This window comes from Triticum aestivum, chromosome 2D (assembly GCF_018294505.1).
Source record: "Triticum aestivum cultivar Chinese Spring chromosome 2D, IWGSC CS RefSeq v2.1, whole genome shotgun sequence".
Taxonomy (NCBI): Eukaryota; Viridiplantae; Streptophyta; class Magnoliopsida; order Poales; family Poaceae; genus Triticum; species Triticum aestivum.
In genome coordinates this window covers 384707467-384734849 of record NC_057799.1, presented here as the reverse complement: position 1 = coordinate 384734849, position 27383 = coordinate 384707467, and the positions used below count along the sequence as shown (strand labels likewise).

Here is a 27383-nt window from a genome sequence, read left to right as displayed (position 1 = left end):
CTTTTAAGGAAACTATTAATCGTACATGGTGGTAGCTTAATACTGTACGGCTAGATTGTGTTTTGGATGGAAAGGAGAGATCGCTCTGTACTGAATATGCGTCTTCTGGTTAAGCGAGCTTGCCATTCCTGTCTCGTTTGCTTGCTAGCAAGGGAGTGCGTGAATCGAAGTTAAGCAGATTGCTGTGCCTATGTTGAACCTATTAGTTGTTTTAAGTGACGTGAAGTTTGAAATTATTCTGGGTGTAATAGCAAGTCACTGCAAATTCTCCATGGATCGCTGTTGAACATATGTCTGATTGTGAAAGTCCTCTTCTGCAGATGAGCACATATGCACCTGCCGTGAACAGTAATAAATTGGAAAGAAATGATAAAGAATTTTAAAAGAATGATATTTTTGAGGCAAACATTGTTGAATGTTTTAAATGTGTAAATTTTCGTCATGGAATGACATTCATGGATTTGAACACTGATTTTGTCTTTTTGCCATGACTTTTATGAATGTCATTCCATCATGAACTTTGTGATCAGTCAAAACATTCAACAATGTTTGCCAAAAAAATCAGGATTTTTTAAACATTTTTTTATGAATTTACTGTTCATCCGGGTCCATTTGGGCTCAGGAGCAGATACCACACATCCCCTTTCAGCCGTCTTCTCTAAGAGAACACCGAAAAAGAAAACGTCGAGACCGGGGCTGTGACAGGCCTTCAGTGAACAGGGAGAGATTCAGAGATGGAGCACTTAGAAACAGGGGAAGCTCAGCATGTCACAGGTATTTACTACCCTTAGAGGAATGCTTGCTAAATTTAGGAGATTACAAAGAAGTTTATGCCGGCCAGAACATGGCAGCGGCTAGGGTTCAGCCCAAATACACGAGATAAGATAGCCTGCATTTAGGCGTACACAGCTTATATAGCCAGCATCACAAACGACCCAAGAAAGGAGATAAACAGTATTCCGTAGAAGATTGTAGACCCTCGGATCCAAGATAGAATGAACAGTGAAAGTTTTGCAATTCTTCAGAATCTTCAGAATTTAGGAGGTCAAAAAAAGGTTGGGTCCTGACAGGTTGCCAACTCGGTCGGCCGGCCTAGCCTGGCCCAGAGCACGGCCGACTTGGTGCAAAGGTTAAGGTTGAGTCGAATTACTACTATTTGAAGACGGTTCGCTGTTTTACCCGGTTTCGCAGTTATACATAAGCCAGAGCAAAGCCTGCTCCAACTGCAAGGGTTATTCAATTCCGAAAGACGAGACGGAAGATGGCGGCGAAAGCTGAGACGCATGCGCGTCCGCTCGAGATGGAGGCCATCGAGAGCCGCGTCGATCCGGGATTCTGGGACGCCGTCCGCTGCCTCAAGCTCGACGTCCTCAGCATCGACGACTCCCCAGTCCCCATCACTGGTGAGCATCCTCTCCCCGTTGATTGTCTCCGAATTTTTCGATAGTAGCGATTTAGGGCGGAAGGAGGTTGTGTATTTTGTGCATTGAATCGAAGATGGTCTTAGCTGTGGGTGCTCCTGGAGTTTTATTTTATGAGATCCGTGCTCCTCCAGTTGGTGGTGCAATGTTTCTTCTTGAAATTGGCTCTGGCCCCGCTTTATAGATAAAGCATCGAACCAAGGTGCACGGCTGAACGATATATACAAGGTAAGGAGGAGCCTCTCGTACAAAGCAGATCCGGGCATAACCGGACAACATAAACGTACACGCCTATGTGGTCGAGAACTAACACAGGAAAACCTGAATATAGTGTCACGATACACCCCAGATAACTAAGCTCCATGACAATGCCCTCAGGAGGGAAGACAACGCTAACCGTCGTCATTGCCAAGTCCGAGACAGACAAGGGTCTTCACTCAGTAACCTGACACGGAGAGGAGAACCACAACGACGTCCTCAAGAGGAGAGCGACAACCGCGTGCGTCGGCATCAAAGCGCGGAGCTTTCGCTCGACAGCTCGCCCGTGCCACAGCGAGGCATCCAGGACCACCATGACGAACACAAGCCTCCAGATCTGGACCTCGGCGTCGCTACTGCCAACGACAGAGAACGAGCCTGAGCCGCGTGCCGCTATACCCCTTGCTGCCCACGCAACAAAGAAAGCATAGCCATCATCACCATCATGGTGCCCGCCAAGAACCAACCATGCGGACCACCACCCGAGGACGCCGCCCCCGGCATCCATCTCCCGAGACACCGTCAACCGCCCACTTCACAACACATCAACCACGGTAGGAAGTGCAGAGTCATTCCATCCACTCATAGCCCGGCATGACAACGAGTTTGGGTGCCTGCACCGTAGGAAGCGCCCGCGCCTGCGTCTCCAGCCAGTTCCCTTGGACTGGGGCAACACACCGAGTGGCTATTGACGGCCTCCGTCGAGCAAGCTCCGGCCTAGTTCTTTGACCTTGGCCGTGGCAAGCCCGCACGCCACCACACCGTGGCCATCGGCGCAGATCCGCCTGACAACACAACAACTTCAGGGGCGCCCGACTCGGATTGACACCACAACTGCATTACATGGAAGGAGAGTACAAGCGCGATGGCAAGACCAGCACGAAATGGGCTGCCCCCTACACCAGCACGCTGCCGAACGGCATCCACCAACACATATTGGATCTGCGCCACCCGTCGAAGTCCGTTGACACTAGGGCACGTCCGAATGCCATCGACCCGGATTATGCTGCCACCCAGCCACGACAGTCGTGCCATCCCATTGCCGTCCAGGAGGCCCCGAGCCGCCCTCCCAGATCCAGGAGGCCAGACTTCACTCGGCGGTGGCTGGGGGAGGAGGGGCGTGAGAGGAGGGTTGGGGCGGGGGCGGCGTGCTAGGGTTCCCCCGGTCGCAGGTGGGAAAGTGCCAGGAACCAATTACACGGTTGTCAGCTCAATGTTTCTTAAAAATAGTTTCTTATATTTTGTGTGCACTCTGTAAGGTTTACTTCAAATGTTCCTTTGGATGGTACTCTTCGTGTGTAACTTGCTAGCAAATTTTGTTCCATCCCGTGCTAACATCATTTGTTTATCAAATTATTGTTGTAGCCCTGATTGCTCTTTCTGCTTGTATACTTTGTTGTGAACACTCATAACATTATTTTCTCTATGGGAAACAACTCTTGGGAATCCTGAAAAGAAGTGGAATTCCCCTGCCCCAACCATGAAGTACTTGAATTTTGTGGTTTTTTATTCTTCTAGTTTGACTATCTGTGTATGTTTTGGCTAGTTCTAGTATTTTTGAATATACTAACATTATTTATTTATTTTTGTGCTAGGCTGTTATACTTTGTGCGCACATCCAAAAATTCCGGGTCTCGTCAGGCTATCCTCAAAATCATTAGAAGCATCACCTCCATTTCACTCTAGGAACAATTGTATAGTTCCGAGGACCCTCGTAAACACTAATAACATGTTGGGCTTCAAAAATCTAGATGTGGACCTTCTACTCAAAGAAGAAGGAAAAAGGGTACATTGTTTAATAGGAAATATTTAATCTTAATTCTTTCCGGTTTTTGTCAATTTTCACAATTTTATGTTGTATATATATTGTGGATGTAGATCTTTTATGATATTTTATCCGGTAAAATTGAAGAGGATCCTACTCTTCTATTGAGGTTTCTTGTGATATCATTTGTGGATCTGAAAAATTGGAAGGTCTATTATGATGTTGCATTCCCCTCGTTGGTTTTGAACTCTAAAATGACTTTTCTCAGACTGCATAGCGCCTCAGAGGTGCTAAGCCAAGAGGAGGTAATGCACCTAATATCACATATTTTTTTTTTTATGATAGGTAATGAGTGCCATGTATTTACTTCTCTAGGAAACATCATTGTCTAAATCAATGAAAGTGTGGCGCGATTCAAATGAAACCACAGGTTTGTTAAGTCATTTCAAATTAATATTTCACAACTTATCATTACTTGTATATATTTATCTAATTTGCTATATTTATTGATAATTATTTTAGGTTGTCCATTTTTTTGGGTCCATATATACTCAGATTCTTCTGTTGTTATAAGACAACTTAAGTGCTGGAAAGGTTATTCGGGCGATCACCAAAAGGTATGTTTGTGTCATCCATTTCATCACAACTTTTTGTGATCTCATATTAAACTTTATACTTATTATTCATGTATTGTTTCTCTAAATGTAAAATGTAAAATATTGATGGTTGGTCTTGCATCAAAGTATTTGAGGGTCCATGCATTTTTGGAGATTATATTATCATGAGGTATATTTAGCTCTTTATTTGGTTTACATAAAATTATTAGTACAATTAGTAGCTATCTATCTCTACACTGGCTCCTTTTTGGCCATTTCTAAGATATCATATTTGTAGCTTCTTTTCTTCTCTTTGCTTGCTTTGGTGAGCACCAATTGAAGAGAAGCTTGTCCAACATCGTCTGAGATGGTTTGGGCATATTCAACGCAAGCCTCTAGAAGCTCCAGTGCATAGCACACGGCTAAAGCGTGCGGAGAATGTCAAGAGAGGTAGGGGTAGACCGAATTTGACATGGGAGGAGTCCGTTAAGAGAGACCTGAGGGATTGGAGTATCACCAAAGAACCAGCTATGGACAGGGGTGCGTGGAAGCTTGCTATCCATGTGCCAGAGCCATGAGTTGGTCGCGAGATCTTATGGGTTTCACCTCTAGCCTACCCTAACTTGTTTGGGACTAAAGGCTTTGTTGTTGTTGTTGTTGTTGTTGCTTGCTTTGGTGAGAGTGAGGCCACCTTGTTTATACTTCTACAATGTAGATACTGCCATGTGGCAATAATTTTCCAAATCCTACGGTAGATATTATCTCTACTCTAGATTCTCCACAATTATCTAAGTGCTAGATATTTCTTATGCATGAATATTTAAGATCCAATACCTAAAATATCTACATCTAGGTTTTTTCTAACTATAGACTTCTCCTCCAAAAGATCTACACCATAATATCTTTGATTTCTCTAGTCTTTTTTCTGAAATCCTCATGTATAATATGCAAAAAATATTATATCTTATTGCAACTTTCTTAATATTTCTGGAACCTTCCAAGTATGCATTGCTTACACTTTTATTTGGTAAAGCAGCTCCTGTTTGGATTTTATGATCATGGTCATCAAGATTACCCTGGCTGGGCTCTTAGAAACTACATTGCATTCCTGAGCCTGCGGTGGAAAATCGAGAAAGTTCAGTTCTTGTGCTACAGAGAAAGACGTGGGGAACCTGATCTAGAGAAGTCCCTTATTGGTGAAGCATCATTTGCAGCACCTCATGGTATTATGATCGATCTGAATAAGATCTTTACAATCTCATTAGTAATTGTTTTTAACATTAGTTGTGATTACAGGCTGGGATGGCTCTGATTATGTGCCTGAAATTATTGGATGGGAAGGAGAAAAGGCTGGGGATCGAAAGAAAGAAAAGATACTGAAACCCATTGATCTTGACTCACTGAATCCAGCAAGGTAGTGAAGATTATTTACCTTCCTTTGCACATCATCATCAACAAATGCAATCTATTTGATTGTTTATCATATACACAGCCAGGATGAAGAAAAACAGGTGATGCACTTGAAGCTTATGGGATGGCGACATCCCTCTCTTGTTTTAAACAAGTTGCGTAGCGCTCGATGCCTTGTGTTGGGTGCTGGAGCTCTTGGCTGTGAAGTTTCCCGCTTACTCATGGTTTGTACTTTGTGCTACCACTATATCTATGCTCCCTTGTAACGAACTGTAATACTATTCCTTCGAACAAACTTTAACAGTATATGCCCTTACACATCTTTCCTACCTTTTTATTTTTGGTGGAACCAAATCTTCAGACCTGGGGTGTACGGAAACTAACAGTGGTTGATGGTGGTTGTGTTGCCATTCCTGATATAGTCAAACAATCACTCTACGTAGATAATGATTGTGGTGTCCCAAGAGCCACCGCGATAGTTCCACATCTAAAAGAGAGATGTCCTGCAGTGGTAAGTCGTTGCTACCTTTATCTTGAATATTACGTTTCCTATAGATCTGTTTGTTGATAACAATTGCTGCCTTTTAGGAGGTTGAAGGCATACAGATGGAAATACCAGTGCCTGGGAATCCGGTTTCTAAAACCAAAATGTCAAGTGTGCTTGATAATTGCAAGCGTCTTCAAGCATTAGTAGCTTCCAGTGATGTGGTCTTCTTGTTGACTGACACATGGGAGAGTAGATGGTTTCCAACTCTACTGTGTGCAAACGAAAATAAGGTAAATCTCAGACACATTTAACATGTGCGGGGTTGCAATAATTCTCAGCTCATATTGACCAAGGAATCTTAATACTTAATGGCTTAAGAGGATAATTAATATATTCCAGTCATGTGTTCAGTTAAATAAGTAATATATCCCCCATCTTTCTACTTCATCATATACTGGCTCTTGGGAACTAAAGGTCTTCTGTCTCCACTGCAGATCGCTATCACTGCAGCATCAGGATATGACAGTTACCTTGTCATGCGGCATGGTGCTGGTCCAGGACATAATTTATCTACCGAAGATGCTCTTGGTCACCAAAGATTAGGCTGTTGTTTCTGCAACGACTCGACTTCTTTTGTCAATGTATACCAGATAAAGACTTATATTTGTGGAAATGTTCTCCTTTTGTTTCTGTTTTATACTTACAATTTTGACACCAGTTCCTTAATATAATTTCATATTTGTTTGTTTGTATTGTTTTGCAGTTAGTCCTTAATGAAACAGTAGCCCTGCCTGGGTTGACCTCGATTGCATCTGGCAAAGCAGTGGAGCTCTTTGCGAGGATATTACATCATGAAGAGGGGTAAGCTACTTAATTCCTGAAAGATAAGTCCATAAATGTAATTTTTGTATGTATGTCAGTGATAACGATGAAGAGTAGTTGATTACAAAGTTCAAAAAGGCGCCGGGTGTTGAATATGCGTTTTGGGACCTACTTTTTTGTAGCTTGTTTATGTGTGCCTAGGTGTGTTTGGTAGGGTGTATGGAGGGTGCATGAGGGCAAAAGTTCCCAATTCGACCCACTTTTGCTTGTTTGGTAGGGTGCATGGGCTCACCTGGGCTATGCCCATCTGATGCATAAAAGGGCCCTCAACCATGCCCATCTCATGCACCCCAGCTATACTGGCCCTGACCCTCGTCCCCACCCACCAGACCACGTCTAGATATGTTTATATTTCCAAAAAATGTTCATAATTTCAAATTTTGTTTAAATTTCCAAAAAATATTCAGAATTTCAAATTTGTTTATTTTTTTTTGAAAAAGTTCAGAATTTCAAAATTTGTTTAAATTTTTGAAAATGTTTAGAATTTCAAAAAGTTCAGAATTTCAAATTTTGTTTGAATTTTTAATAAATGTTCAGAATTTCATTTTTTGTTTAAATGTAAAAAATGTTCAGAATTAAAAAACAATTTTTTTTGAAATTTGAAAAAAGTTTAGAATTTCAAATTTTGTTATATTTTCGTAAAATATTCAAAAGTTCAATTTTTGTTTAAACTTATAAAAAAGTTCAGAATTTCAAATATGTTCATATTTTAAAAAAAGCCTCAAAATTTATTTAAATTTTCAAAAAATGTTTAATTTTTTGTTCACGCTTTTCAATTTTGTTCACCATTCAAAAAAATATTCGGAATTCAAAATTGTTCAGCATGTCTAAACGCATGCAGGCTGCCAAACAAAGTCTCAGCTCAGCATGTCTCAGTGCATCCATCGCTGCCAAACAACAACAAATGCATGGACTCAATATGTATGAGAGGAGAACTAGGCTAGGTCCATACATGCCACCAAACACACCCTAGGAGTCCCGTACAGTACTGCACGGACACCGTCCGGACAGGTGAGCAGGACAGAGCTGGGGAAGTAGGTTTTCAGCTAGCCAAATATAGGAATATCAGTAATAAAGTACTGATAAAGCCTTTCAAGTTATCTATGTTGCAGATTATAGTCATGTGCCCATGTATATACTAAAATGTACCCCTTTCAGTCCTAAACAAGTTGAGATAGGCTAGTTCTTTGGTGATATTCCTCAGATCTCTCTTTACGGGCTCCTCCCATGTCAAGTTTGCTCTATCCCGATCTCACTTGACAGCTTCTGGAGGCCTGCATTGTATATGCCATACCATCTCAGACGATGTTGGACAAGCTTCTTTTTAATTGGTGCTACCCCAACTCTATCACGAATATCAACATTCCGGACCTGATCTTTTCTTATGTGGCCACATATCCATCTCAACATCTGCATCTCTGCTACACCTAACTGTTGGACATGTCGCCTTTTAGTTGGCAACATTCAGTGCCACACAACATTCTAGGTCAATCGGTGTCCTATAGTACCTGCCTTTTAGCTTTTGTGGCATTCTCTTGTCATAGAGGACGCCAGAAGCTTGGCACCACTTCATCCATCCTCCCTTCCTGGTTGCGCCGGCCTTCTCGCAGCTCACCCCGAACCTCTCCTCCCCGGCGGCGCTGCAGCAGCAAGATGGTGAGACGCACCGGCCAGCGCGTGAGGCTCTACGTCCGTGGCACCATCCTCGGATACAAGAGGCCCAAGTCGAACCAGTACGAGACGACGTCGCTGCTGCAGATCGAGGGGGTGAACACCAGGGAGGACGTGGCCTGGTATGGCGGCAAGAGGATGGCCTACGTCTACAAGGCCAAGACCAAGAGCAACGGCATCCATCTAGCTTTGACTCGATGGCTCACATCTTCATCGATATCACCATCCTTATGCAACGTCGACCCGACATATTGGAACGTGTACTTCTGAGGTACCACGTGCCCATCAAGGCTAACCCTCTCCTCGTGCCTAGTAGTATTGAAACCGCACCTCGTGTACTCGGTTTTTAGTTCTACTAAGTCTAAAACCTTTCGATTCCAAAGTTTGTCTCCACAGCTCTAACTTTCTATTAAACCCCGCCCGACTATCGTCGACTAGCACCACATTATCTGAAAAGAGCATACACCATGGGATATCTCCTTGTATATCCCTTGTGACCTCATCCATCACCAAAGCAAAAAGATAAGGGCTCAAAGCTGACCCTTTGTGCTGTCTTATTTTAATCGGAAAGTCATCAGTGTCGCCGTCACTTGTTCGAACACTTGTCACAGTATAATCATACATATCCTTGATGAGTGTAATGTACTTCGTTAGGACTTTGTAGGGCCATCACATGACATTCCGCGGTATCTTATCGTAGGCCTTCTTCAGGTCAATGAACACCATGTGTAGGTCCTTCTTTTGCTCCTTGTATCTCTCCATAAGTTATCGTACCAAGAAAATGGCTTCCATGGTCGACCTCCCAGACATGAAACCAAACTGATTAATGGTCATTGTTGTCATTTATCTTACGCGGTGCTCAAAATTCTCTCCCACAGCTTCATTGTATGGGTCATCAGCTTAATCCCACGTAATTAGTACAACTTTGAACACCCCCTTTGTTCTTGAAGATTGGTACTAGTATACTCTGCCTTCATTCTTTGAGCATGTTGTTTTCCTGAAAAATGAGGCTGAAAAAACTTAGTTAGCCATAACATCACTGTCTCCGAGGCCTCTCCGCACCTCAATGGGGATACAATCAGGGCCCATCCCCTTGCCTCCTTTCATCCTTTTTAAAGCCTCCCTCAGACTCGTGGATTCATCGCACAAAAAGTATCGTCGAAGGAATCATCCAGTTCAATGATAGAGCTCTCATTCTTGCCATCTATGCTTGATGTCCTTGTCCTTCACCAGAAGCCGATCTGCTTTGTCCTTGATGCATTTGACTTGGTTGACATCCCTCATCTTCCTCTCTCGGATTATGACCATCTTATTGATGTCCCTTTTGCCTTCCTTCGTGTTTAAATACTGGTAGAGGTCCTGGCACCAGATATTTTCCCGAGGAGCAAGTTGCCATATCCAGTGCCTGTTTTGTTTTGCCTCTTTGGAGTTGAAATTTTAATGTCATGAGTTGAAACTTTTTTCAAGTGTTCTTGAATGAAAAGTTGAGTGCTTGAGATCCAGATTTGATTGCTTGCACGTTTTGATATTTAGTTTAATTGGACTGGAAAGGAAGGGTCCTGTGTGCTACATCCCCGAAGAGCCCATGTAAATAGGCGCCTCAACCCTAAAAGTAAAGGAAACTTACAGTCCATGTACATTGTGCCTCAAGGATTGTATCATAATTCATACCTCTTGCAGGATACATGCTCCAGGAGATATTGCTGGTATGGACACTGAACATTGGCTTGGTTTATTGCCGCATCAGATGCAAGGATCACTCCCAGAGTGTGCTTTATCAACTGTGATAGGCAATTCCTCAAACGATTGTAATGCATGTTCCAATGGTGTAAGTATATTATAGGACACATGGCGTTATATTATAAGATTTTTTTATTGATTTTGACGTTCCAGATTATAGCACACCTAACACTATATTATAAGAGTTCTGTATATTTTCTGATGTTTCTCCTTCCTAAACATTGCAGGTATTGTCTGAATATAGAAGAGAAGGATTGGATTTTATTATGAAAGCCATCAACCAACCAACATATTTAAAGGACCTTACAGGTGTTTCTAATAATGTGATTAAGCTGGACACTTGTTTGACATTGCCTGTCAGCTTCCCTGTAAATTCTGGGAAGTTGTCTAGTGTTTGATGTCTAATTTTACGTGCTGGAACTCTTGGGTGTGATGTAGCTCGCATTCTTATGGTTAGTGTTATGTTTGATGCTACTTTTATGTTGAACTGTAGAGTATACTCACAGAACATCTTGTTAATCATGCTGGATACCAACTTCTCAGGATTATGGTGTTCGGAAGCTGACAGTGGTTGACAGTGGTAGTGTTGGTATGTCAAATTTGGCAAGGCAATCACTTTACACATTTGGTGACCGTGATGTCCCGAAAGCAACAGCAATATTCACACATCTAAAAGAGAGATGTTCGTCAGTGGTGAGTTTTCATTTCCTCTCAAGGTAGTACTTCAATTTTTTTTTAGAACATTTTCATCTCAATTTCTGCCTTGTAGGAGGCTGAAGGAGTTCAAATGGAAATACCGATGCCAGGGCATCCAGTGTCATCTAAGGAAGCAGCTGGTGTGCTTGATAATTGCAAGCGTCTCCAGAAGTTAGTAGCTACCCATGATGCCGTGTTCTTGTTGACTGACACAAGGGAAAGTAGGTGGCTTCCAACACTTCTCTGTGCGAATGAAAACAAGGTAAACTCTGTCCATATTCTTGAATAATTTACACATTGGAAGTTCTAAATCTAATGCCTCTTGTCAAACTGCAGCCCTAGGATTTGATAGCTACCTTGCCATGCGACATGGAGCTGGTCCAGGAACAAATTCCAAAAGTCCAAATGTGGTTGCTGCGACGACTAGGCTGTCTGCGGAAGATGTTCTTGGCCGTCAAAGACTGGGCTGTTACTTCTGCAATGACGTTATAACCCCAGTTGATGTAACGTTTGTTGCCAGAGATTTTTGAATCGCACTTATTTCCTCAATATGTGTTATCTACTACAACCATCATATAAGATGTTTTATTATCTTTTGATGCAGTCGGTCTCCAACCGAACACTGGACCAACAGTGCACAGTAACACGACCTGGACTGGCCTCCATTGCATCTGGATATGCTGCAGACCTCTTTGCAAGAATCTTAAATCATCCAGATGGGTAAGCAGCTGAACACTTGGAAGTTGGACAGCATGAACTCGTGTACTATATGGTTTCTATGTAAGACGACAGATGCATTCATTATGAGAAGGCAATGTGAACTGATAGTTGATTTCCATCTTATGCAGTATACATGCTCCAGGAGATACTGCTGGCACGACCAGTGAGCGTTCGTTTGGTCTGTTGCCGCACCAGATACGGGGATCAATATCGCAGTACAACTTATTAACCCTCCTGGGCTATGCCTCAAGCAGATGTGTTGCATGTTCAAACGCGGTAAGCAAACTCTTATAGTTCAAACTTTGCTGAAACCCGTACTGTTTATTCATTCACTTGATCTCGTGCAAAACAAATGGCAGGTATTGTCTGAATACAGGAGTAGAGGACTGGATTTTGTGATGCAGGCGATCAATGAACCAACCTATCTAGAAGACCTCACCGGCCTGACGGACTTGATGAAATGCACGGATATTTCTCAGGTCGAGTGGGTAGATGAAGTCAAAGATGACGAGTTCGCTGACATCTGAAGTACCACGTGATTTCATGACTATAACTAGTGTAACTAGGGGCTGGGGCGCGCCCATGGCGCGCTGCCTGAGGCAACCCTCTGTGGTGCCAGGTAGGCTGGTGCCCCTTCTGCTGGCTTTTTCTGTAAAATGGCTAGGACAGGTTCACATGTAACTGAGAACGTCGCTTATCAGTGACAGCAAGTAGGGAAATCCATTAAAGCTGAAAGCAGATTAGCTGTTCAGACGCTGCATTATACATATGCAAGGTTGTCCAAACATAACCTAGTTACAACAAGCAGGGAATACATTACAGCTTAAAGCAGATCAAACTTATGGAACTATCACTCATACTTCTCACTTTTATTGGACCATTTAAGAAAAAGGGAACATAGAATGCTACTCCCTCCGTTCCAAATTACTCGTCGTGGTTTTAGTTCGAACTAAAACCACGACGAGTAATTTGGAACGGAGGGAGTATTATGTTACTCGTAATCACATTGCATCAAATGACATTACAGAATTAGACACTAAACCGATGGCCATCGTTGCTGCAATGATCGGTGCAGCGCGGCCTGAACACAAGAAGGCCCTCAAGACAAGCATCATCCTCATCCTCTCCGAGATTTGGAAGGCTAGAAACGAGAGCACCTTCGGAGGCAAGATGGCAACGCGAGCTAGCATCACGGCAGCCATCCAACGAACACTAGAATTTTGGCGCCAAGTGGGAGCAGCATTTTTGGAGCACCCTTTCTGGGATCCTCCCTGAGAGAATAGCCATAGCACCTTACATGTTTCTTTTGCAATTCTTCTTCTTTATCTCCTTTGATCCTCGGATCAGAACCCGCATTTGATGTTTAACACCTGCTCCCTGCTATCAATCAATACAAGCCAGCAATCAGCTGGATCTTAAAAAAAAAAAGAACATTCATGATGTTTGTAGACTCCTTACTTCTCAATTTTTACAAGATGCATACAAAATCCGAGTGTAAACTCATTCAGTGACTATATGATTGGTTCACCGGATAATCATTAAGGCCTTACAATATTTCCATCCGAGAGTACTGTCGGTTTTCTGTACCACCACTGCCAATGGCGGCAATGCTCGCCATCCTACCGAGGGTACTATCAGTTCCCCCCTCAAAAAAGAGAGGGTATTATACACTATGTTTTATACTACACTATGCTTCCTAATTAACTGAGGCCTCACAATTAACTGAGGTCTTCAATTTAGAATTGGGTCACCCGATTTTGACCGGGTCAACAATTTCTCAAGTTGCTTTCCCATTCAATTCTTTTAATTCCCTATGTTCCCTAATTTTGAGTCTCTTTCATTCAGTTGAGGTATTTAATTTTGAATTCAGTTTACGATTTAGACTAGGCCAATGATTCTTCAAATCAATTAGCGACAACCGGCGTTATAAAAACATATCAACCACGTGCACCCTCCCACCACCTAGTAAAAGGAAGCGACCATGTGATACTATAGCACCAATATAGTACATGCAGCCACTGACGCTGAAATTTCCCACATAAATATAAATATTCCATGAAATCATCACATTATAAATAAAAATAAAACACGCCCCATCATCTTCCGCACTCGCCAAACTAAATATTCCATCAGTTTCAGAATATAAGGGATACTAGTTTTTTGGAAAGTCAAATTTCTTTAACTTGACCAAGTTCAGAGCAAAAAATATCGACATCCACAACATTAAACAAAAAAAGTATGAAAATTCATTCCATGATGAATCTAATCATACTGATTCGATGTTATAGATTTTGATATATTTCTCTACAAATTTGATCAAACTTAAAATGTTTGATTTTTTAAAAAGTAATATACCTTATATTTTGAAACAGAGTGAATATTTTTTTAATAAACCCAACAACGCGCGCCCATCCCTTCTAGTATAAGACGTAGCTTGCAAAAACATTTTATATTGTGGGATGAAGGGGTACTTTTTGTTGTTGTTGCGGGAAGGCTAGCTAAGGCTATACATTGACTTTACCTCAAATAACAGCAAATTGTACCAACATCATTGGCAGCAAAATGCATGTCCTGACTTGGAACGATACTACTATGTGTAGCCTCTAGCTGTACTGCATTGCATGCCCGGTTGCCAAGACCTCAAGTGAAACACACGTACACAGAGGTAGTTTGTTGCATTTCATATAACAGGCACATGGCCTGAACTGAACTGAATACGATCGAGGGTAACATACAACGGGTCGACAGAAGATTGTTGCACGTGTGTTTTCATTTCTTACAACATCCAGCAGCATCCGAGTAAGATCTAGTCCCGCCTAGTAGCTGCTCAACTATTCATCTTTTCCCAAGAACTGAAGGCTTTGTCTCTGACTAGGTGCATGCATGTGATGCTAATAAGCGCCGATAGTTAGGGCTCTTCAAGAACCCATTCCATTACACGCTGTACTATCTCCTGCTCTGTGTCAGCGGCTTCTTCCTCGACATGCTCTTCGTTTTGCTGCTGGGGGTGGGGGTATATCATTTCTTCCGGCCTCTCCCAATATTCCCCCGGCCAAAACATCGAATTCCACACCGGCTGGCCAGAAGCTGCCAATGAGCATCCGGGCATGCAAGATCAATTTAAGCAATTAAATAAAGTTCTGCACAAGTAACCCAATACAGTAGAAAGTAGATAAAAATTGAAGTATACACAAATGTCGTCCAAGAAATAAACTAGTAGCAGGATGGCTTCTGCCCTCCCGCTGCACAAAAACCAATTGAACCGATCCTCAAAAAGAAAAAAACCAATTGACCCGCTGCACATTAACGTGAAACTGTTTTGAGTCTAACAGAAATTAACTTGCTCTATCGAACCGTGTTCCAGAGCACAGCTGCTAGATTTAGTTGTAGTACGTGTTGTTCATAAACTTCAGAATTTTTAAATGGAAGCCATTTAGATGGGATATACTGATGAAGACGAAATTTAAACAATACAAAGGCAACATCACAGTGTTGGTCATGTTTTGAACTAGGTAAAACCCAACATTTTGTTAGCAGTATGTTTAAAATCCATGATCAGAATATGAAGGCAACACAACTGTTTACATGTTAGTGTAAGGTCGGTCGAGCACTTCTTCCATGCATGATGATGGATGACACTGATTTGTACTCGAGTTGAAAAACAACCTATCTGGAAAGCATAGTATAAAGCCATGTAAATATATAGTACTTGCTTGATTTATGTTCATTTCCAATCCAATTAGCAGCATAATACCTACAGAAAAACAGTGTATGTATACTGATTAGATATAATTGATACCATGTAATTAAGGCCAACAATCTAGCACTACAGCTTGGCAAGTAGTAACAAGTACTTAGCAGCAGTATAGGTTACCAACCCACAAGCCAAAGTATGACGATAACATTTGAACATGGAGCCATGCATGTAGGCAACTCAGTATTAAAAGACACAGTCGAATCAATTTCACATAACTACTCCCTCCGTTCTGAATTACTTTACATCCATTTCAGCATCAAGTAATTCCGGATGAAAGTATCATTAGGCATATTATTAGCATAACATATAGAGTAGTATAGTATACCGACTACCAACCAGCTAAAATGTACTCCCTCCCATCGGAAATAAGTGTCGTGGGGAGTAGTACAATGCAAATTTTAGTTGGGACGAATCCAAGAAGATGTATACAGTCAAACCACGACTGATTTCTCTTTCAGTTATATGCTTTCCTTGGCCACAGAACAAGCCAAGCAATACCCACATACTGTTAGAATTAATGGGCTAGGTCCATAGCAATTTCTAAAATCTCAAAGCCCATGTGTAAAATGGCAAGTGGTGGTGCTAAGTTTAGTCCCACCTTGGAAGTTGAAGAAAAGTTGGACCTCTTTATATAGTGGGTTCTCTCCACCACTCTAAGTGGTGTGTGAGAAGAGAAAGGGAAAACCACACGCGCGCGCTCGCTCGCCTCGCCGGGGCGGGGCGTACATGCGCGTGAATGGTCCGCCGAAATCCGGTCCGTCTCCTTGCAGGAGCGCAGCTTCCTTTTGCCGTTTTATTTTTATGTCTTGGCAGACAAGTTTTTGATTTCTTGTCCGGTAAGTATACGAATTAGAAACCGAGTCGGTTTGGGATTGTGGTCGCGACACAATACCGCCTCTGGTTCTAATAGACACACCGAAAAACACCTAGGGTTTTGCCTCATCTCACAACTTGCGCCGCCATCGTAGTCTACTCCATCCCAAACGCCGGCGTGCATCGGCGCGTGGGAGAGCAGGTCTCCGGAACCGTTCGTCTTTGCGATCCTGCACCGGGAGAGGACGAATTAGGTTTTTGGGAAGCGCTGTGCGCGACTGCTCAAATTCGTCATCACGGGTCGTCTTCCGTCCAAGTCGGGCGGTGCTACTCATCGTCATATTCATCGCCGTCAGCAGCAGATCGTCGCCAACATCGTCATCAACACTGTCGCACCCATAATAGCTAACGATCAGTACGTCCAACATCCTCTGTTCATGTCTGTTTTTACAGCTATTGTTACGTGTTTGCTGCTGTTATGCATGTCTTGCTGTTCTTCTAGTTTGCTAGATTATTGCATGCTAGTATCTCTTCTAGTCATGAATTATTTACTGGAATTAATCATGAACTTGCCTAATATTCCAACAATCCAAAAACCTAATTATAGGCAATTTCCTGAGTTAACTATGGCTGGATTCGCTGATGCACTGAGGCCGGATAAGTTTACCGGTGTGCACTTTAAGAGGTGGCAGGTGAAGACCACGCTCTGGCTTACTGCTCTGAAAGTTTTCCACGCTAGTGTTGGTGCTCCAGAGGGAATGACCGACGAAGATCGGAGAAAATTCCAGGAAGCCAATACTATGTTTGTGGGATGCATTCTGAGTGTTCTTGCTGACCGTCTGTGTGATGTGTACATGCACATAAACGACGGAAAAATTCTGTGGGATGCACTGAATGCAAAATTCGGTGCAACAGATGCAGGCAGTGAACTGTACATCATGGAGAGTTTTCATGACTACAAGATGGTGAATAACCGTTCTGTGGTTGAACAAGCTCATGAGATACAGTGCATTGTGAAGGAACTTGAACTCCTTAAATGTGTTCTACCCGACAAATTCGTGGCTGGGTGCATGATTGCAAAGTTGCCTCCTTCATGGAGGAATTTTGCCACAACTCTGAAGCATAAGAGACAGGAGATATCAGTTGAAAATCTGATTGCATCTCTTGATGTTGAAGAAAAAGCTCGGGCTAAAGATACCACTGAAAAAGGAGGTGAGGTTCAGCCTACTACTAACATGGTGCAGAGGTACCCACAGAACAAGAACAAAGGGAAGAACAAACCTGTTTTCAACAAGCCTACCAAGACTACTACCTTCAAGAAGAAGAAGTTCAACAAGGCTGAGCTAGAGTGCTACGCCTGTGGGAAGCCTGGACACTTTTCCAAGGAATGCCCTGAACGTGCAGACCGCAGAGGGAAAACAAGCTCCAAGACTGTCAACATGGTGACCGCTAGCAATACTGATGGGTATGGTAATTTACCTATTGTGCTTTCAGTATTTCAATCATCTTCGTGGTGGATTGATTCGGGTGCTAACGTTCATGTGTGTGCTGACATCTCCCTGTTTACTTCTTATCAGGTCGCAAGGGATTCTTTCGTCCTAATGGGGAATGGGTCACATGCTTCTGTTCGTGGCATTGGCACGGTGGATCTGAAGTTTACTTCGGGAAAGATCGTGCAACTAAGGAACGTGCAACATGTCCCTACTATGAACAAGAATCTAGTTAGCGGCTCCCTTCTATGTCGAGATGGATTTAAGGTAGTTTTAGAGTCCAATAAAGTAATCGTGTCAAGATTTGGACAATTTATAGGAAAAGGCTATGAGTGCGGAGGCTTGTTCCGTTTTTCTCTTTCAGATTTTTGCAATAAGTCAATAAACCAAATTTGTGCTAGTGTTAATGATGATGCAAGTATTTGGCACTCTCGTTTATGTCATATTAATTTTGGTTTAATGTCTCGGCTATCCAGCATGAGTTTAATTCCGAACTTCACAGGTGCCAAAGGTTCTAAGTGCCATAGTTGTGTGCAATCTAAGCAACCTCGAAAGCCTCATAAGGCTGCCGAGGAGAGAAACTTGGCACCTCTAGAACTCATACATTATGATCTTTGTGAGATGAATGGTGTGTTGACAAAAGGTGGAAAGAGATATTTCATGACTTTGATTGATGATGCGACTAGATTTTGCTATGTTTATTTGTTGCAAACTAAAGATGAAGCATTAGACTACTTTAAAATCTATAAAGCTGAAGTTGAAAATCAACTAGAGAGAAAGATCAAGCGTCTTAGGTCCGATCGTGGTGGAGAGTATTTTCCAAAAGTTTTTGATGAATTTTGTGAGGAACATGGTATTATTCATGAGAGGACGCCTCCCTATTCACCTCAATCAAATGGAGTGGCCGAGAGGAAAAACCGCACATTGACTGACTTGGTGAATGCCATGTTAGACACTGCTGGTTTATCTAAGGCATGGTGGGGGGAGGCTCTATTGACTTCATGTCATGTCCTGAATAGAGTTCCCAACAATAATAAAGAGAAAACCCCTTATGAGGAGTGGGTTGGGAGAAAACCATCACTTTCTTATTTGCGCACTTGGGGATGTTTGGCAAAGGTCAATATTCCTATTCCTAAGAAACGCAAACTTGGACCAAAGACAGTGGATTGTGTCTTTCTAGGGTATGCTCAACGGAGCATTGCTTATAGGTTTTTAGTGGTAAAATCTGAAGTACCTGATATGCATGTTGATACTATAATGGAATCTCGTGATGCAACATTTTTTGAGAACATATTTCCTATGAAAGATATGCATAGCATTGCTAGATTTTCTTCTGAGATAATTCCTGAATTTAGTACAACCGATGAATATTTCGAACAATCACATGAGGAAGTCCTTGAGAAGGATAACAATGAAGTTCCTAGAAGGAACAAGAGACAAAGGATTGCAAAATTCTTTGGTGATGATTTCATTGTATACCTTGTGGACGACACACCCAAGACGATTGCAGAAGCATATGCATCTCCGGATGTAGATGATTGGAAAGAAGCTGTTCATAATGAGATGGACTCAATTCTTTCTAATGGAACGTGGGAACTAACTGATAGACCATATGGTTGTAAACCTGTGGGCTGTAAGTGGGTGTTCAAAAAGAAGCTAAAGCCTGATGGTACTATTGATAAGTACAAGGCACGCCTAGTGGCCAAGGGCTACACTCAGAAAGAAGGCGAAGATTACTTTGACACCTATTCACCCGTTGCTAGAATGACCACCATTCGAGTGTTACTTTCCTTGGCTGCCTCTTATGGTCTTATCATTCATCAAATGGATGTAAAGACAACTTTTCTCAATGGAGAGTTGGAAGAGGAGATCTATATGGATCAGCCTAACGGGTTTGTGGTAAAGGGTGAAGAGAGAAAGGTGTGCAAGTTGTTAAAATCTTTGTATGGTCTGAAACAGGCACCTAAGCAATGGCATGAGAAGTTTGAAAGAACTCTGACTTCTGCAGGATTTGTCATTAACGAGGCTGATAGGTGTGTTTACTATCGCCATGGTGGGGGCAATAGTGTCATATTATGTTTGTATGTGGACGACATACTGATCTTTGGTACAAACATTAATGCAATTAATGAGGTCAAGTCTTTTCTATCAAAAAGTTTTGACATGAAAGATCTGGGAGAAGCCGATGTAATTCTAAACATCAAACTTATTAAGGATGAGAGTGGGATTACATTAACGCAATCTCACTATGTTGAGAAGGTCTTGAACCGATTCGGTTTTATGGATAGCAAGCCTTCTCCAACACCTTATGATCCCAGCGTGACACTCAGAAAGAACAAGAAAGAAACGAGAGATCAATTAAGATACTCTCAAATTGTCGGTTCACTCATGTACTTAGCTAGCGCTACAAGACCAGATATCTCTTTTGCTGTGAGCAAACTGAGTAGGTTCATGTCCAACCCGGGTGATGATCATTGGCATGCACTAGAAAGGGTCCTGCGCTATCTGAGAGGTACTATGAGTTACGGAATTACTTATTCAGGGCATCCTGCTGTGCTAGAAGGATATAGTGATTCAAATTGGATCTCCGATGTTGATGTACTTTACGCAACAAGTGGGTATGTATTTACTCATGGTGGTGGCGCAGTGTCATGGAGGTCTTGCAAGCAAACCATATTGACGAGGTCAACTATGGAAGCAGAATTAACTGCTTTGGACACAGCTACTGTTGAGGCAGAATGGCTGCGTGAGCTCTTGATGGACTTGCCGGTTGTTGAAAAACCTGTACCGGCTATTCTTATGAATTGTGATAACCAAACGGTTATCGCTAAAGTGAAAAATTCTAAAGATAGTGCAAAGTCATCAAGACACGTGAAAAGACGTTTGAAGTCTGTCAGGAAGTTGAGAAACTCCGGAGTAATAACTGTTACGTATATACAAACAGACAAAAACCTGGCAGATCCCTTTACAAAGGGACTATCACGAAATGTGATAGATATTGCATCGAGGGAGATGGGTATGAGACCCATAGATGTTACACCATAGTAGTAACCCAACCTTTGTGATCGGAGATCCCGTGAATTAGGATCTGGGAAGAACAAGCTATTGGTTAACTGAGGAGAGTAATAACTTATGATCGTCTCCAAGTGAAGATGCAAAACTCTCAGAGCTGTAAGGCTCAGATCTGTAAGGCAGGTTGGCAACATGCCTTAATGTGGTTCTATTGGCTATAATTAGCAAAGATGCTGTCCTACAGAGCAGTCTTGAAAGAACACACCTATATGAGTTCTGACTGTAAACGTCGCAGTCTATGAGATTTGGGTGATCTCTAGTAAGCTCACGAAGAGACCAGGGAGTATGACGTATAAGCTCCAAACCGCGGGGTAGCCTACTGGCGGTCAGGTACTGGTTAAGACTTTGAGTGAAACCTGTTCACACAAAACTAGCAATTCAAGGCATAGTCCATTGTCAAGTTGTGAATGGATGTAGCTTAAAGTTCTAGGCAGAAGTTCAACTTAACAGTCTCTGTTGAAACACTGGTATATTAAACAAGTGGTGAGAGAAGGCAAATCTCTAAATGGGTATTTGAGATCTGGTGGGGGATTGTTAGAATTAATGGGCTAGGCCCATAGCAATTTCTGAAATCTCAAAGCCCATGTGTAAAATGGCAAGTGGTGGTGCTAAGTTTAGTCCCACCTTGGAAGTTGAAGAAGAGTTGGACCTCTTTATATAGTGGGTTCTCTCCACCACTCTAAGTGGTGTGTGAGAAGAGAAAGGGAAAACCACGCGCGCGCGCTCGCTCGCCTCGCCGGGGCGGGGCGGGGCGGGGCGTACATGCGACATGCGCGTGAATGGTCCGCCGAAATCCGGTCCGTCTCCTTGCAGGAGCGCAGCTTCCTTTTGCCGTTTTATTTTTATGTCTTGGCAGACAAGTTTTTGATTTCTTGTCCGGTAAGTATACGAATTAGAAACCGAGTCGGTTTGGGATTGTGGTCGCGACACAATACCGCCTCTGGTCCTAATATATATACAGCTACCGGCTGCGGCCAGAGACACACCGAAAAACACCTAGGGTTTTGCCTCATCTCACAACTTGCGCCGCCATCGTAGTCTACTCCATCCCAAACGCCGGCGTGCATCGGCGCGTGGGAGAGCAGGTCTCCGGAACCGTTCGTCTTTGCGATCCTGCACCGGGAGAGGATGAATTAGGTTTTTGGGAAGCGCTGTGCGCGACTGCTCAAATTCGTCATCACGGGTCGTCTTCCGTCCAAGTCGGGCGGTGCTACTCATCGTCGTATTCATCGCCGTCAGCAGCAGATCGTCGCCAACATCGTCATCAACACTGTCGCACCCATAATAGCTAACGATCAGTACGTCCAACATCCTCTGTTCATGTCTGTTTTTACAGCTATTGTTACGTGTTTGCTCCTGTTATGCATGTCTTGCTGTTCTTCTAGTTTGCTAGATTATTGCATGCTAGTATCTCTTCTAGTCATGAATTATTTACTGGAATTAATCATGAACTTGCCTAATATTCCAACACGTACAATATGCAACATCCATTTTCTGGAAAATAAACAGAGTACATCACAGAGACAGAGCATGACCAGATTCTTTCGGTGGAACAAGAAAGCATACCTGAAGAAGAGGCGACCGGGGTGGGTGCTGGCGAGGCAAAAGAGGAGGACGCCAATCCCGAGGATGTCTGCGCGTGACGAGTCGCGGACACGGAGTAGGATGATGATGGAGGTAGCACCGAAGCGAAGGGCACAGAGGAAATAGTGGACGCCGAGCTCGCCGTCAAGGTCGAGGACGACACAAGAAGTCGCGAACGCGGAGGCGGAGTTCGCCGAAGTCCCCGTCGAGGTCGAGGACGACACAAGTGAAGGCGCGAACGCGGGTGGCTCGGAGGAAGTGGTCAGCGCGGAGCTCGCCGAAGTCCCCATCGAGGTCGACGACGACACAAGCGAAACCGCGAGCGCGGAGGAAGCGGTCGGCGCGGAGGAAGCCGAAGCCCCCGTGGAGGACGACACAGGCGCGAACTCGGTGATCAACGGCCCCCTCCCCGTCCCCAAGGAAGCCTTGGAGGAGAAGGCGTGGGCAGACGCCGACGCTGATGTCGGGGGATTGAACTTGAATGTGTTAGGTTGATCTCTCTCCCGTTCGAACCCAACGGGTCGAACGGGCCCCTGACTAGCGCCCTGATCGGGGGCGCCCAATCAAACCATAGTTGGTGGGCCCCTGTGACCCGCACTATATAAACAGATGTGAGGGCCGGAGCACGACTTACGAGGTTAATTGCTGCCACAATCCCCACCTACAATCCCTACCGATCTAGGGTTAGCGCGGTGCTCACGGGAAGCTCCACCACCGCCGCCGTCCACTCTCTGTCCACATCGTCACCGGCCCCTACTTCACCATGGCCGGCGCTGGATCGAGCTCGTCTGGACAGGCAGAAGGTAGGTTCACCGGAATGATCTAACCTATCCGATCCAAAGCAATCTATCAATGGTATCAGCCAGATCGGGTTAGACTTTTTCGGTTGAAAAGAAATCACAGAAAGACTCCCTCCCCCAAAGAACCCTAGAAGGGCAAAGAAGAAAAGTTGTGCCGCCGCAAGGCCGCGGCGTTCCTCTCGATCTCGATGCGCATCGGCAAGCCGAGGCATCGAGAAGAAGAACACCACCCCTTTTCAGGGGCAAAGAACACCACCATCGACCCGTTCGACGGCGGCGCGCTCACTGCAAGGGGAACGCGCGACCGGCGAAGGGGTTAGCAGGGGCGCAGCCGCTCCGTCCATCTAGGTCGCTGTCGTACGGCAGTTGCCTCTCTTTCTCTCTGTGGGGAGGTGGTGGATGGAGATAGTACATACAAAGGAGGGGGAAAGGATAGGGGAGGGGCTCCGGCGTGGTGGTAGATCCACGGCGTCGCCGGCGGCCGGCGCAGCTCCAACCTCACCGCCACTCGACCGCCGTCACGCGCAGTGGGGAAGAGGAGGGCTCAGCCACGCTGCTCTCTCTCTCTGCCACAGGAGAAAGAAAAGGGAGGAAAGAAAAGGAGAGGAGGCGCGCGGCGCGGTGGCTTCAGCCGCCGCCGCTGGCGGCCGGACAGGGCTGCCGGGGCGCAGCCCCGTGCTCAGCCAGTGGGAGCGGCGAGAACGAACCGAGCGGCGCGCGGGGGGAGGAAATGACTAGGGTTCCCCTCGCCCCTCACCGCATCGATCGATTTTGATCAGGCGAAAACGACGCTGGTCCGTCGGATCGCTATGGACGGGCTTGATTGAAACCCTAGTGCGGTCGCTGGCCATTGGGCCGAAAGAGGAGGCACGAGCTGGGCCGAGGCCGCCAGCAGCGGGCGCCGCCGCGCGCGCTGGGCCAAGGCCAGCAGCCGCGGGCGCTGCCGCGCGAGCTGGGCCGAGGCCGGCTGTGCTGCAGTTTAGTTTTTCCTCTTTTTTATTTATTCTCTGTCATTTTCTTTTCTACAATTTTACTCAAGAGTGACAGAAAAAGTTTCTGAAAATTCAAACAGAAAATTTTCAGAAAAGAAATGTTCATGAATTTTATAAAGAAAACTAAAAAAAAGTTCATGATTTCTTATTCGGTCAAAGAAAAGTTTCTGTAAAATAGTAAAAAGTTCATGAATTTTTATTCATGTTTTTCCGCTGCGTAAATAATTAATAGTGCTCTTTAACAAAAGTTTCGATAGAATTAAGTTTTTAAGAGCATGTTAAAGTGATTATTAAAATGAATATGATTATGTTATTTTTATGACCAACGTTGTTAATAACATGATCATGTTTTATTATTGAAATTTAAAGGTGCATTTATTTCTAATTTTTTGCCCAAAGTAATATAGATTTAATTGCATAGACAATTATATGTTTAATTTGACCAACGTTAGATTAATGCATATGATTGTTATATTGATGTCACTTAAATTGTGATTTCAGGAGGCTTTCACTTGATGAGTTGCCTAAAAGATGTTTCGACACTCAGAGGTGACAATCACAGTGAGTGGAGGAAGAAAGTTGAACTGGCATTTGTCTGTGCTGATCTGGACTGGGTTCTGGATGAACCACAGCCGGTCAGACCTACAGAGCCAGTAAGAGAGGCCACTGATGATGATGCTGCGTGGGCTAAAAAGAGGGGGGATTATGCTCCTTTGGAGATGTCCTACATCATAGAAAACCAAAAGTGGGTCAATGCAAACAAAAAGTGCATGGCCTTTATAAAGAATACAATTGAGAGCACCATTGTGGGCTCCATTGCAGAGTGCACTTCCGCAGGGGAGTTGCTTTCAAAGATAAAGAGCCAGTTCATTGGCTCTTCAAAGATATATACCACCCAGGTGTTAGAGCAACTGGTGACAGAATGCTACACAGGTGGTAGTCATGGAATAAGAGAGCACATCCTTAGGATGAGCAATATGGCAGCAAAGCTAAAGCCCATGGATGAGGATCTGGAGATCAAACCAAAGCTCCTGGTCCACCTGGTCATGGCTTCACTGCCAAAGGAGTTTGAATCTTTTGTTGTGAACTACAATATGTCACCTGGAACATGGGACATTGAAAAACAATAGCAATGTGTGTCCAAGAAGAGGACATACTCAAAGCCTCACATGGTGGTACACTCAACTATGTGAAGGGTCACAAGAAAAAGAATTACAATCAAAACAACAAAAGTTCTCCTTCAAAGCCACAAGGAAAAGCTTCCTATCAGCATCAGCGTCAGCAACAACCTTTCCCAGTGGACAAAGACACTTGTCTCCACTGTAAGAAGACCGGGCATTACAAGAAAGACAGTCCTGATTGGCTAAAGTCAATCATGGCAAAAATAGGTAACAATATAGTTTCACTTGTAAATGAATCCCTGTATGCACAGTTTTCAAAATCCACTTGGTGGATTGACTCAGGAGCAACTGTTCATGTTGCAAATTCTTTACAGGGATTCCATTCGACGCGGACTACGCTAAGAAGCGAAAGACGCATTGAAGTGGCGAACGGAGTTGAAGTAGAAGTTGAAGCTGTCGGTGATATCTCCTTGGAGTTAGCTGATGGAATCAATCTTCTAGTTAGAGATGTTTTATTTGTTCCATCATGTCATAGAAACTTAATAAGTGTTTCTTGTTTGGACAAAGATAATTATGAATGTTATTTTGGACATGGCAAGTGTGCCATTTAGTTAAATAATGCTTATGTGGGTGATGCTTTACTACATGATGAGCTTTATTTGTTATCACTTCGTGAAAAAGTTTATTCCGTTTGCAATGTGAAAGAACATGTTTCCGCGTCGAATAAAGAACAAAAGAAAAGAAAAAGAACATTTGACTCATCGAAATTATGGCACTGTAGCTTGGGCCATATTTCGAAGGGGAGAATAGAAAGATTAGTCAAAAGTGAAATTCTTCCTCCGTTAGAATTTTCAGCCTTAGAACAATGCATAGATTGCGTTAAAGGAAAGTACGTAAAACAAATCAAAAAAGGTGCAATCCATAGCACATGCACACTAGAAATCATTCACACTGGTATTTGTGGACCATTTTCGGTGAAAAGTGTGGATGGATATGACTCGTTCATAACATTCACAAATGATTACTCTCCCAATGGTTATATTTATCCAATCAAAGAAAGATCGGAAGCGTTGGATAAATTTAAAATATTCAAAGCTGAAGTTGAAAATCAGCACGATAAAAGAATAAAGATAGTAAGGTCCGACCGTGGGGGAGAGTAATACGGTCGACACACTCCATATGGCCAAGTCCCTGGACCTTTTGCGAAGTTCTTGCAGGAGACTGGCATAGTAGCCCAGTATTCAATGCCAGGCGAGCATCAGCAAAATGGAGTAGCTGAAAGGCGCAACCGTACCCTTATGGATATGGTGCGCAGCATGATGAGTTATTCCAACTTGCCATTGGGATTATGGATGGAGGCGCTTAAAACCGCCATTCACATTCTCAATAGAGTACCAAGCAAGTCGGTGCCCAAAACACCGTACGAGCTATGGACAGGAAGGATGCCCTCCCTACAACACTTCAGGGTGTGGGGGTGCCCTGCTGAGGCCAAAATGTTTAATCCAAACATTGAAAAGTTAGATCCCAAAACAGTAAGTTGCCACTTCATTGGCTATCCAGACAAATCAAAAGGTTTTCGTTTCTACTGCCCTGACAGATTCATTCTCTTTTCGTCATTCGTTTCAATTCCTACGGTGGCTCGTTCAAGATTCTTTCTGTTGTTATCATATCAATTCATTCGTTCTTTCCAGCCCTACCGGTGGTTCACGAAGACTTTCTCAAGTTTTGCGCTATATCTACCCTTAATCCTTTCTTCTCCGGAGTTTCCAAGTTTTTCTCGTTTGTCTCGTCACGAAGCTCCATCTTAATCATCACAAGGATTTAATCTTATCCCTTTCATCCTTCAATTTTATCTCGTCATTCTTTTGTTACCGGAGTTCATCACGGTGGCTCGTCATGATTTAATTCATTCTTCAAGTGTTCATCAAGATTCCTGTAGGCGTAGCTCAAGTATCTTCTTCTTGCTTCTCAAAGTGCAATTAATTCTCCATATTCTTCTGAAGTGGAGTTTTGCATTTCCTCGTTCTTCTCAGCTTTTCAATCTTTTCCGCTTGTGGTAGGTTACCACCTCATAATTTTGATATATTATCCATAAGTCCACAACAAGC

The 27383-nt window shown here is 43.5% G+C and overlaps 1 protein-coding gene and 1 pseudogene across 1 annotated transcript in view; both read left to right on the top strand.

Moving 5' to 3' along the window:
* LOC123053308 (COP9 signalosome complex subunit 8) overlaps positions 1 to 272 on the top strand; it is a gene marked incomplete in the record, with an annotated part of 4535 nt that extends 4263 nt beyond the window's left edge. The window contains 1 exon segment of the mRNA XM_044476767.1: positions 13 to 272.
* An 882-nt stretch (positions 273 to 1154) lies between these two features.
* On the top strand, positions 1155 to 12484 carry LOC123053307 (ubiquitin-like modifier-activating enzyme atg7; annotated as a pseudogene).
* Positions 12485 to 27383: the final 14899 nt, after the last annotated feature.